The 13888-nt window shown below is 32.6% G+C and overlaps 1 protein-coding gene across 2 annotated transcripts in view; it reads right to left on the bottom strand.

Moving 5' to 3' along the window:
- GPC5 (glypican 5) overlaps positions 1-13888 on the bottom strand; it is a 1186964-nt gene that overhangs the window by 1127070 nt on the left and 46006 nt on the right. The gene's annotated exons all lie outside the window — the stretch shown is intronic.

Raw genomic sequence — 13888 nt, 5'->3', positions numbered from 1 at the left:
TTGACTATTATAATTTAAAAATCTTAACCTGTTAAATTACTTGGGATTAGCAGAGCACAACACTAAAGTGATTAGTCCAGTCAAAGGCTGTTGCAGTTTAAAAAAAAAAAAAGTGTTAATAGGAATAGGAAGGAAAAGTAAATTTGAGAAGAATCGTCCATTTTTAATTGGCCATTAAAGGATAAACACATAGAAGATAAACGAGATTTAAGCCATTGACAGCTTTGAAATTCTGGGTTTAAGACTAAGAAAAAAATGGCAATATCATGCACAGAGATGGTGAAGTTGAGATGAAAAGTTGTTTTTGAGAAAAGGATGAGAAATTTATATTCAAACATAACATTTAATGTGTTAGCAGGGTATCAGGTAGAAATTCATATAACAACAGCTGAGAGATGGACTATATTAAGAATAAAAATATTCAAAGAAACAAAAATAGGAAGATGAAAATACATGATCTTAGAGTCAGGATGAGGGGTCAAAATAAGGCACCAGACACAAGGTGACGACAGGACAGCTTTGAAGCTGGAGATGAGAATGTCAAGCTGCAAATGGAATGAATAACTGTATTTATTTTTCCCTAAGAGTGTTCTTCATCAAATTGTTGGGCAGCACGAGAAAATGGAATGCCATGCTATTACCATCTGACATCATCTCTCTTAACTTCTAGACATATCCTGAAAAAGTATACCCCAGTAAGACTGCGACACAGTTAAATAAGTCAGAGTGAACTAAATTAATGTTCCTAAGCTTTACACCAAAGGTCCATTAATCAGTTTCACAGTAAGGATTAATGTATTAAACACATGAAAAGACTATATTTAAAGCTGAAATTATAATAAATACTCAGAGAAACAATATCTCCAAACGAAAAAACAGCAGGTGGTTCATGATCACTAGGAAAAGAGGCAACTCAAAATAACATTAAACATAAAGAAATGTTAAATGTAAAACCAGATCCTGCCCCAGGGTAGTGATGGCTATAAAATCTGCTTCTGCACAACTCCCAAATGAAGGACCAGTAAAGAAGAAAGCCTAAGTATAACAGCTCCCAAAATACTCCATAACTAGCACCTTTAATCAAAAGATAATCTATTAAATACCACAATCCTCCTGCCATTGTTTGTTTGTTTGTTTGTTTGTTTGTTTGTTTGTTTGTTAATGTAAGGTCATAGTCATCTGTGCCTCAGGGGAGTGATCAAAATTGGATTTGCATACTTCTACACTATGTTGACAATCACTTACAATAAAATCAGAATGAGAAAGGGAAATTGTCTGAGAGGACCACTGAGCCAGGTAATAGATTCAGTCTAATATATCCACACAGCAGGAACCAAATTAAAATGTAGATGGAATTCTAATATAGTCCAACTGGAAAGACTTGCTCCAGTTTCTTATAGGAGCTTGTTTGTTGTTTGCAAATAGCTAATCCTGAAGACACGAAATTGGTTATATTAATTATGTAGACACTTCTACATATATAAACATATAAGTTAAAATAGCATCAAGGTCATGGTGTTTGAGATTAAAAAAAGAGCAAAACATATATAAATTAGAACCATTCTCTTACCTGACTCAAGATCAGACCATAAAATAATATTTGCAGAATTCAGAATAATGCAGATGATTGTGGTGGATCACAAATCATGTACTTAAATTCAATATGCCTCCCAATGGCATCTAAATTTTTCCTGAGAACAAAGCAGCGTGTAATCTATTACTTTACATCTTCCTTCTACCATCCAATTCTTTTTTCCCATCTCCTTTCCCAGCTGAGCTGCAATACCACTATCAGCCTCAGCCCCACCTGTAAGGAAAGGAAAATATCAGTAGTAATGAGCACTTTTTTGTAACTTCTAAGGGACTGTTTAACAGAGATGGAGGGATCTCATAGGTAGGTCTCGCAGATAGCTGTCTGAAGGAAATCATTATGTTGCTTTATAAAGAAAACGAAAGAAAGAAAGAGAGAGAGAGAGAGAGAGAGAGAGAGAAAGAAGGAGGGAGGGAGGGAGGAAAGGTATCTTCAAGGGTAAGGCACTAATAGAAAACATTTACAATGGCATAATCAACACAGAGGGAGGGAGGGAGGGAGGGAGGGAGGGAGGGAGAAAAGGTATCTTCAAGGATAAGGCACTAAAAGAAAACATTTACAATGGCATAATCAACATAGTATATTTTTAATCATTCTGATCTCTGCAACTCAATAATAAAACAAGTAAAAAGATTAACATAAAAGCAGACTTCAAAGCCTAAGATATTTCTTTTTTGGAAAGATGACTAAATTCTTATATAATTAAGGTGTACAAAACCATGACTTCAGTAAATTAGAAGAGTGTAAAACTGTCAAAATCTTGGAAATATGAGTGAAATTTTTCATGTGGAGAATTTGCTATTTGAAACAAATTTGTAAAATTGATAATGATTGTTGAAATTTTATTGGCTACATTTTCTAATAAAATGTAATAAAATTAGAAATAAAAGAATCTGATCAAGCATTTCTTGGAATTTTTGAAATGTATTTTTATTGATTTCCTGGGGGTGCAGTAATAAAGCACCACAAACTAAGTGACTTATACAACAAAAATGTATTGTCTCACAGTCTGGAGACTAGGAGTCTGAGATCAAGATGTGGGCAAGGTTGGTTCCTTCTGTGCCTGTGAGGGAGAATCTGTTTCTATTTCCTCTAGCTTCTGGTAGGCTAAGTCCTTCCTTGGCTTATAGATAGTGTTCTCCACTTATGTGTCTGTCTCTTTGTTCAAATTTGCCTTTTTTATAATGACAACGGTCATACAAAATTAGGGCCCACACTAATGACCTCATTGGACCTTGATTAACTCTATAAAGACTATTTCCAAATAAAGTCACATTCTGAAGTTAGGATTCCAACATATCTGTAGGGGGCAGGAACACAATTCAACTCATATCAACATTCTTTAGAGTTAATTTTCATATAGGTCCTCCCTGTGAGAGCATTAGTGAGTACCATGCCTTAATATCAGGCCTGGCCACAGGACTTGCTTTGGCAGATGGAATGTCAGTGGAAGCAGTGTATAACTTTTCTAAGCAAACACATTTGTAGCTGAAACCACCTTTCTCTCTGCCACTAGAGCAACATCATCTCAGATGAGGCTGCTCCTTCAGCAAAGGCAAGAAGACATGTAACTCAAAGGACATGCAACCTCTTTGTAGATGTGAACCACTGATACTTTGGGTCACCTAAACTATAATAAACCTAGTCAATCCTAACCAAAATACTGTCTAGATAACCCCAAAAAAACAAAATCAAAAGTAAAATTTCAGACTATCTAGAACAAAATGAAGACTTCATAGTAGAATCTATAGGTTATTGCAAAGCTGCAATCACAAAAAAAATTTAGTCCCTAAAATAATTTAATTACCAAAAATGAAAACTTAAAAAGTTCAAAAAATTAATAATCTTAAGAAATCAAAAACATGAAAATTTTAAGAAAGTAGCAAGAGAGAATTTTAAAAGATTAAAACAGACTTTATTAAAAACAAAAGTATAAAGGATAACTAAATCTAAAACAATGTTCTCAAAAAATAGTATAAATATGGGCAAAACTCTGATTTTGAGAGTGATAATTGAAAAGGATTACACACCTTCAAGCTTACTCTCCAAAACTTTCCACCTCCCACACTGGGCAGTGGCCTTAGGGTAGGGGAGTGAGTACTCTTGGACCCTTTAGCTCTCCCTCTCCACCACCGGAATCACCTGACCTTTGTTCTTCACCTGAAGTCACCATTTTCAGAACTATTTTTCCCAACCTCCTCCAGCAATCCACATCAACTGTCTTCTCTATGAGATCTTATCTTAACTCCATCATAGCCTACTGAAAGGTAATCATGTTTATATTTCCCACAACAGATTTTAAGTTTCTTGAAAGAAGTCATAATTTTCAGTCTTATCTCTGGATTAAAAACAGGCAGTCATTTTGCATGGTTCTCTAGTAGCTAAGATCAATGAAATCATGAAAACCAAGAACCCAGTTAAGATATGCATGATTTTCAGTTAACACAAAATTGTACAAATGGAGGGCTACCAGAATACAGTACAGTGCCCAAATTTGATATATACTAAATAAATATTGACAAAGGAATAGATGAGTTCTCTATTGTAGCTTATCCACAAATGTGGAATTGAACAGAATTTTAGAGAACTTTATTAAAAACTAAATAGAAATAAGGAAAATAAGGACTTTAAAAATCAGTCCATGAGAGTAATCTCTTACAAGACTCAACATAGATACTAAGTTCCTCCCTCTTTCTAATTCCACTCTATAGTAATTCAGTTATCCAGTCTCTTAAATTTTTCTTCTAAATAGACTTTCTCCCCTACTCTCTATCATCACTACCAAAACTCACCACTTTGTCTTTTCTCTCACTCAGACTATTAAAATAGCCTAACTAGTCATCCTACAGTCAGAAGAAATCACCTGTACTCTTAAATCTAATATTTAACAAATGTATACCCAAAAAACCTGTTTTTTAAATTTTTAACATATTTCAATTCTTGAGAACATATGAAACAAAAAGAGGCTGAAATTTGTCCCTACTAAAAAAAAAAAAAAAAAGCAAGAGAGGACTTGAATAAATTAAATGGTGGGATCTCAAACAATATTTAAATTTTATTTAGATTAACTCAACTTGTCTGAAGAATTTTTTGATGAATCTATTATTTTTATTTGAAGAAATTTATACTCCCTACTAGAATGCACTGAAATTGAAAAAGTCTATGATTTGCAGTATTTAATTAGGTGAAATATTCAAAAGAGTCACAGAGATGACTTATTTAATAAGTTTTGCCTTATGAGAAAGAATTAAAGAAAGGTTCTCTAAATTAATGCAGAAAAGGCAGAACCTGTAAAAATCTTTAGGCTGAAATATTCAGACATTGCAATACAAAAATATTAGAATGATATTTTGCTTATTGACATCCAATTGCTCAGCACAATCTGTTGAAAGGGATATCCTTCCTCAACTGAATGGCATCTGCATCTATCAAAAATCAGTTGGCATAGTTGGATAGGTCTGTTCTGGGCTTCTCTATGTGTCTATTCCTCTGCCAGTACCACTCTCATAATTATTGTTGCTTCATAGTAAGCTTCATTATCATGTAGAGTGATTCTTCCCACTTTATTCTTTTCAAAACTGTTTTACCTATTTTAGGCCCTGTGCCATTTTGTATGAATTTTAGAAAAAACTTGACTAACTCTACATAAAGCCTGCTAGGATTTTGACAGAAATTATGTTAACACGATAGAATAATTTAGGTAAAACTGTCATCTTTACTATAAGTCTCCCGATTTATGAACATGGTATGTCTCTCCATTTATTTAGGTTCTTTGATTTCTTTAATCGTTTTTAGCTTACAGATCCTGCACACATTTTAGCAGATTTACACATAAGTATTTCATTTTCTTTCACTTTCCTTTTTCCTATTCTTCACATCCTCCATTATCTCTTAAAATTTATGGGGTTAGATAGTAAATTATATAATCAAGTACCCTTAAGTAATCATGTTAATGTGCTTAATGTGAACTCTTTAATTTGCATGTGTTCCAGTAAAATATGTAAAATTGTTTGGTACATGTATTTTTGAGATACATATATAGTATTGTGCTATATACCTCCTTCTCTTTCTTTCTTTCTTCACTTTCCCTTATGTTTTTAAAGTCTACCCACGTCACTATAAATGCATCCAGTTGATTATGCCTAATGATGCATACTATTTCCTAATGTATTTTCTGCACACTTTTCTTACCTTTATCTCAATTACAGACATGAAGATTTTCTCAGTTTCCAGATATTGCACTAAACATTACAATTAACATGCTTGTTCATGTCTCTAAATGGTATCTAAAAAAAATTTCCAATATACACATATAACCAATAGAAGAGTCAGAGAGAGAGCAACATATTTTAACTAAATGCTGTCAAACTGCTTTCCAGAATAGCTGCACCAGTGCAGACTACCAATTGTTAAATAGTGTCTTAATTTGCATACAAAACATATGATCTCATTAAAATAACAAATACACTAAATTATTTAATAAGAGTTGCCAATAGATAACTTAATTTAAAACTACTTTGAAGGCTTCTAATAAAAACAAATTAGGCAGTTGGCTTAGATTATCCTAAAGTATTACCCTGGGACTACAGCTAGAAAGTAAGCATGTTAAAACCAGATTTTTAAACCAGAACACGAATGGAGCATTTATTGTTCCTCCTTGAACCAATGGACACTGCTGCCCCATCCCCTGACCCTTTTCCCAGAGACTATAAGTGCCCACCGCTCTCCAGACTCTTTCCTCATGTAGAGAGGAAAATCTCTAAAAGTGTCTTACAGACAAGCAATAACAATATTTCACATTTCAGCATGTAGGAAATGAAACTATCAGATAGTTGTGTAAATTTATGGAACAATAATTAGCAAAACATTTAGATCAAAACGAAAAATATTCTTACTGAACAGTAGCCTCCAAAGTAGGTCAATGAAATCTTAGATGAAATTGTCTGCCATATTCTGCCAACCACAAAAACTTTCACCAAATTTCAGCAAATACAAGGCTATGTATTTGCTTTTAATAAATATGTATTTATTCCATGTTGTGAAAAAAACAACTCAAAGTCAGTGACTCTACCTAATAACTTATAAATGCATAATCTAAAGTTTGGCTTTGTTAAGATATCAACATAAATTACAAACAATGTTTTAATTAGTGGCATCGAAAATTTAAAGTCTTTCATATGTGAAGATATTCTCATTTGGAGAAGGACACTAAGAAGATTAAGGCTTCCGTTGAGACAGTGAATAATTTCCAATGAACTCTGTCCCTATGCATCATTCTATGAGTCAAACCCCAGATTTTTGTGTTCATGTTAGTTTCTACTTCAGAGTCAAAACATTACAATTTAATATCATTTGATAAAATCAGAAATTTCATTTGATTACAAGCTGGGCAACAGAAAACTCTGCTTTAAAATGTACCAATTATTATTATTCACCAAATAATTTTTCTCAATGGTTTACCTTTACCAATATAGAGAGCATGTTTGGCCATAACCCCAAGCACTTGCAACATGACTCTTGACAATCCTGTCAGGAGCAGGCAATCCAAGGGCACATCTAGAAGTTTGGGTCCCAAGGCCCTTCCCCTGCCTGGCCACCACAGTACTTCTGATAATGTGACAACTAACTTTCCCCATAACACACTCATAGAACACCACTGGACAATTTCTACCCTGAAATGTTTTGCTGTCGATCAAATATTGGGAAAGAATATATACCATGAATAAAGGAAGAAGAATAATAACTAACAAATACTAATTACTTATTTTGTACCAGCCACCATAATAGTTACTTTATAGGAATTATCTCAATCGACCCTCATTAATTAACTGCAGTCTACAAAAAGGTCCTATAATTATTCCATTGCATAAGCAAGGAAAATAAGGCCTAGTAAGCATCTCTTGACATGGGATTCAAACCCTCTGACTCTAGGACATGTGTTCTTAAATTCTCTTTTTTTTTAATCATTTAATTTTTTTTATAGTGACATCGGTTAATGAAATCCAATGTTTCAGCTGTACATTTTAACAGCAAGGTGTGTGTGTGTGTGTGTGTGTGTGTGTGTGTGTGTGTGTGTGTGTATATATATATATATATCTACACTGTGTGTTTAGTTCTTAAACTCTTAAGTGTATTGCCTATGCAATAACAACAAAATGTTTTCCCATAACCAAAACCAGAATTTGTTCTATTATGAAGATCTTCAATTTATTTCTACTTACAGAAAGAAAAATGAATGTTTCCCAAGTTAACATTCAAGTCAAGTTCATACCCTAAGGAGATGTAGTCAAACAAATAATACAAGAGAAAAATATCCTTTAAGGCGCAAAAGTTCAATTATCTTTGTTTATACAAAAGTTAGCCCACAGGCATTATCCTGTAACAAAAGAAGTTCAGCATAGCTATCCAACAATTACCCTTTATTTACTGTTATGACTCTCTGGATCTTGAGATGCCATTTCAAGCCCTTTGCCTTCTGCATAAAAGCTATAGCATTTATAATCCATTTATTGCTAGATATATTTTATACTAAAAGCATGGAGATATGCATGGATAATTTCCCATCATGAACAGCTACATTGAGGAATAGCTATAAAATTTAAGTCCTCTATTTGTTTAAGGAAAGAGAGGTATCTTATTTTCCATTATATCTTACTATTTTACCAATTAAATATTATGGGTAATGGTTTAATATTTTCATCTTAATCTGCTCTTCCCAAAAGGCTATAGAAAAAAAGCTTAATTATTAAGAATGTTTCCACATTTTTAATAAAGTATATTTCTTAATTTACAATGATTATATTAAAATTTTTTAAATTTGACAATAATGACACCTACATGAACTTCAAGTATTTCTAATTAAATAAGAGATGATATAATAAGATATTATTGAAATGATTAATAATTATTGACAGTTTTGTAAACAGAACTTAATTTTTGATTCCTATAAAAATAGCAAATCTTGGCTCAAATGCCAACTTTTCCCAATTATCCAATTTAAAATTGCAACCCTTATATACTCCCAATCCCCTCCCTTCTCTGCCTGAAATGCACAAAGTATGATAGAGATTTTTGTTGCATCCACTGAGGCATACCAAGCACTTAAAACAATGCTGCCCCGCAGAGGTTGCCCATGGGTATTTGGTGGCTGAATGAGTGAGCCTCCTCTCAACCATGAACCAGTATGACTCTACTTGCACCTTTTCGCAAGGCAAAAACTGAAAAGAGCTAAAAACGAAAACAGCTATACATCATGCACACTACTTTTACCATTAATTAGTTCTCACCAGTGTTAGCCTTCTAAACAAATATTCCTTTCCCCTTTCCCACAAAAGCTATTTCAGCACCTCACAACCATATACACACTTCCTGTTCTATTTCATGACATCCCCTATAGATGCAGCAGGGTTCACTATACATAAATCTTAGGTTAATGCATGTGCACGTTATCTGTGTGTCTATGCAGGTGGTAATTAAGAAAAACTTTTTCCGTATTGAAATAATGTGATAAAAAAGAGACGCAAAAGAAAAAAACGGGACCAGAGGCAGGGTAACCAAGTGACTGCGAGCTGTGGGAACGTGCAAAAAACCTGTGGAGAGCTTGAATTTCTAGAGAATATGGAAAGATATTTGGATTATTTTATCTAAAACTTTAAGATATGGCAATAAAAATGTAAATATATACAAAATACTCACAACCTAGTACATATCCTCTACGTGTGTAAATAGGTTCATAGGACATATCCATAAGGGAAAATAAAGAACTGTTTATGATTATGCATTCAGATTTCCTACTAATCAGGGAACCACGTGTTTTGAAAACAAGATTCCATTTCATATTAGTTCAGCAAATCTTTTAAAATTCTGACAATACTATTTGTCGGAAAGGATATGGAACAACAACAAAGTACACCAACTACTTGAGTTTAAATTGGTTCAGCTCCTTAGAAAAGCAATTCTGCAATATCTAGTAAAGTTGATAATATGCAGAGCCTACAAGTCACAATGTTAGTTCTATGTATAAACTCTAGAGAAACGTGTCAATGGAGACATGAACAGGAATAGTCATTACAGCACTGTAAGTACAGAAATAAGTTGGAAATTATTGAAATGTCCATCAAAAGGAGAATGAAAAAATGTCATGTATGTATGAAAACAAATTTTCTAAATCAATTTATATGGATAGATAGATAAATAGAGGGACAGATAAATCTCAGACACATAGCTAGTTGTAACCTCCCATATGTCCTGTCCTTTAAGCATAGGTAGCTTTTAAAAATGGTCCCTTGTGATCCCATATGCAAAAGTAAGATTAAAATAATATAAAGATAACAAAATGATAATCTGATGAAATGTCAACTTATCTTCTAGGCAATAAATGTATAGTTCTCACACAGTCTTAGGTCTATACTTAATATTTTTCACTACGAATAATGCTTCATGCAAAGCAAGCTTTATTTCCAACTGAAAAGTAATTTAAGTTCTTGCAATTTTTATCTAGAATACAGAAAAATTATCCATTTTCATAATGAATATCAGCCTGCTGACACGGATTCAAAAAAAAACAAATTTTAACATTTCAGAGATAAAGGACAGTTGGATAAAGACCAACTGCATTGCTAGCTGCTGTATAACACCCTAAAACCATGAGCTACCTAAAACTGAAGGGAAAAAATAGTGCAATCACATGGAATGCCATGACAGAAACACTATAACATGCCTTTTTCTAGTTTATAAAATCATTAGTAGTTTGAAGGAGCCAATAAAAATAAAACTTTTATAATTTGAACACTACAATCTAAGACCCTGACAGTGCTTGAGCATAATAGGTGTTCCACAAATATAAACTACATCAATAAATAACCATTCATTCATGCATGCATTTATTCATGTAGTTCATTTAATTACATTTACTGAGTATTATCTGTTCTAAATGCTAGAGAGAGAGAAAAACAAGTAATACTCCTCAATACTACAGCCTAAGGCTACCTGTTCTCATACTTTTGAACTTTTTTTTATTACGTTTATTGGGATAACATTGGTTAATACTATTATATAAGACTTTTGAACTTTTGATCAGGTAATTGTGTTAGAAATAGCATTATTACTTTATCTGTCCACATAATGCCCTTCCAAGGAATAATTTTATTTTTTTCTTGCCTTTTAAAATTTATTTATTTATTTATTTTATGGTGACATTGGTTAACGAAATCCATTAAGTATCAGCTGTATACTTTAACAGTAAGGCATATATATATTTACACTGTGTGTTCACCTCCCATTGTTAGATTTCTTTCTGTCACCACATATTTGAACCCTTTTACCCCAACTACCTACCCCCTCCCCCCACTTCCTACCCTCTGGTAACCACTAGTCTATTGTCCATGATCATGAGTCTCTGTTTGTCCTGTTCATTTGTTGCTTTTAGATTTATATCGCACATATAAATGATATCATGTGATTTTTCAACTTTTTTTGTCTGGCTTATTTCGCTTAGCATGATTATCTCAAGGTCCATCCATGTCGTCACAAATGGCAGTATTTTCTCTTCTTATGGCTGAGTAATATTCCATTGTATATATGTACCACAGCTTCTTTACCAAGGAATAATTTTAAATATTATCTGTAAAGCATAGCTAAAGTGAACTAAAGAAGATTAATGTACTTGATGTTTAATATTATAACATTTGTATAGATCTGTTTCCTCTTCCATACATTAATATACTCAAATATTCACTATATCTTTGTTTCTTTGACACACATACGCTTTAGTTTTACAGTAGCTGTACACTGCTATATACTTTACAGTAGCTAATATCTGTTAGTATAAAAGAGGAAAATCCATTAATTATATTCTTATTCTTGATTCACAATTTAAAAATAAGATATTTAATTTTGAACATTTCAACATTTCATTAAAAACATAAATTTATTTTTATTAAAATCCTAAATGTAATATTTCAACTCAAGAAGACAAGCTTGACAATCTTTCAAGTATTTACAGTTAAGAAATGAAAATTTAATTAGCCAAGAGAATGAAATCATAAATAAAAATGTTAAATCTTTCCTGTTCTAATTATCATTTATCACTCAGTCTTTTGTAATAATGTATGTTTTTTAATGCCATGTATAAAACTGGGAAATTCCAAAGTAAGACTTAGTATCTATCATATATTTTAAAAACATATGAGCTACTTGAAGAGAGAATTAGAAAAGGTACATCTCTAAGGAAAAATATAACTTCTTCTATCTTCCCAACAAACAAATCGCAAGCTTCCAATAATGTTCTTCCAAATAACCTTTCATTTCATTTTTGAAAATAATGCTGAAAATTTTGTATAGTTAAAACTATAAACTTAAAATTAAAAAAAAAAAAAACCTAAACTCTATTCTCCATTATTCAGCTTTTTAACATTTATCCAAAACACTTTATTAAGAATTAATCGAAAATTGGGAAACATGTACAAAATTAGGTGGTAAATAAAATACACAAATTAGACAGTGATTATAGTCCATTATTAAAGATTTTATTTCAGCTATGACAACCCTGATCGATCAATTGTTGATTATTGTGTAATATAGTTATGATAGAAACCCCTGTGAATGATTTTTAACTTTCCTGTCAACTAAAAACTAACTGTAGCTTTATTCAATAAAGTAAAGCAAGTTCTGGATGATTTGAACCGACTGTTGAATGACATTTATGGTCAGTTGTATGAAACATAGCTGTAATGAAAGGTGTGAACAAAGCATTTTTAAAAAACGTGAGTAAGTACACAACATGTGCTCTGTCTAGGTAATTCTTTTCATTTCATTGGAGAAAATGTCACTTCCTCACTACAGGGATTTGTTGACTTGGATTCAACATTTTGCAACTATTATTTTTGTGTTCTTTTCAAGTTCATCTCACAGATGAAGTATTTTAAAGACACATACCAATTTAGAAGATCTGCCCGTGATAAATTTAAAACCTGACAAATCTGAAAGCTGGATAAGAGTTGCTTTTTCACAGTAGGTGACATATTCCTCTACTTCATGAGTCATACCATACTTTAATGTATAAATAAATAAGTAATTTATAAAGAATATTTCCAAAATATTTTTAAAGCAAGCAGTCCCACACAGCCGAAGGGAAAGACACTTTCACATTATCTCAGGCTTCTCTGCTTTATTCATGAACATTATTAAGCTTCTGACAATGAAGAGCAGTTTGTACTGTGACAAATCCAGTGTTCCCCTATGTAACAGCACCACTTATTTATGAACAGCAACCGACACAGGGATAGCAGCTTGTTCCTTTTACATCACAAAACGCTGGTTGCTGCTGCATGAATGGCTACCCTTAGGATACAGTGACATCTCACGCCACAATTATGGGCCTTTCCAAAAAGGCTCATGTTTTGTTGTTCTGTTTATTTTAAGGAAATCTGACTGAAAGAAATACCAATAAATTCCATAAAAGAAAAAAGTGAAAGAGTTGTTCCAACAGGCTGATTCTAACCACACTGGCATGTATCACCCAGTGCTGAATTCCAGAGTTCAATGTGGACTGCACATATGATAACCTTATGTCTTCCAGCACCAATTGCCAGCACTGTTTCCTCTCTCCCCAGAAAATCTCTATCTCACATTAATGTAGAGCCCACTAAATCCATAAACGCATGAGAGACGAGACCATACTATATCCCAGTCTTTTACAACCCAGAAGACCACTAAAAAAACAGGTTAATACTGTTGAGGTAGAAGACATAAATGAAATATTTAAACATCAAAATATCAAAATGTAGCAAATCTATCTATATCACTTGAGAAGTAAATTGATTTCCCCATTAAATTTCTCTCAGACTGTTTCCCCAAAAAAATATGTTCGGCTTCTTTCTTATTAGAAAAACAAAGACTTTAAATTGGTTTTGGGTATTTTGATTGCTGGAAACTAGATGGAGAGCATTTTACTCATTGATAAAGTAGGCTTTGCTCAGTTATCATACAGTAAATGTGATTTCTAAGGTTGATTTTAGCATATATACTTCAACTTGTTTTTATGGAAATAAGCCTAAAGCTATCTATTCTATTCATTAAATTAAAAACAGATATTCTACTTGTAAGAGCATTTGTTCTAGTAAAGTAAGGCTTTAGGCAAATTTCTTCTAAATTTGTCTTGCCTTCTCATGATTCGTAAATAAAACTCAGCATTCCACAAAGAAAGAAAACAATAATTTATTATAACAAATCATATTTAAGAAAGTCCCTACCATTTTTTATGATTAATATTTAAATAAATACCCAAACTCAACCTAT

Source organism: Pteropus vampyrus, unplaced genomic scaffold (genome assembly GCF_000151845.1).
Source record: "Pteropus vampyrus isolate Shadow unplaced genomic scaffold, Pvam_2.0 Scaffold21, whole genome shotgun sequence".
Lineage (NCBI taxonomy): Eukaryota > Metazoa > Chordata > Mammalia > Chiroptera > Pteropodidae > Pteropus > Pteropus vampyrus.
This window is presented reverse-complemented; position numbering and strand designations above follow the sequence as displayed.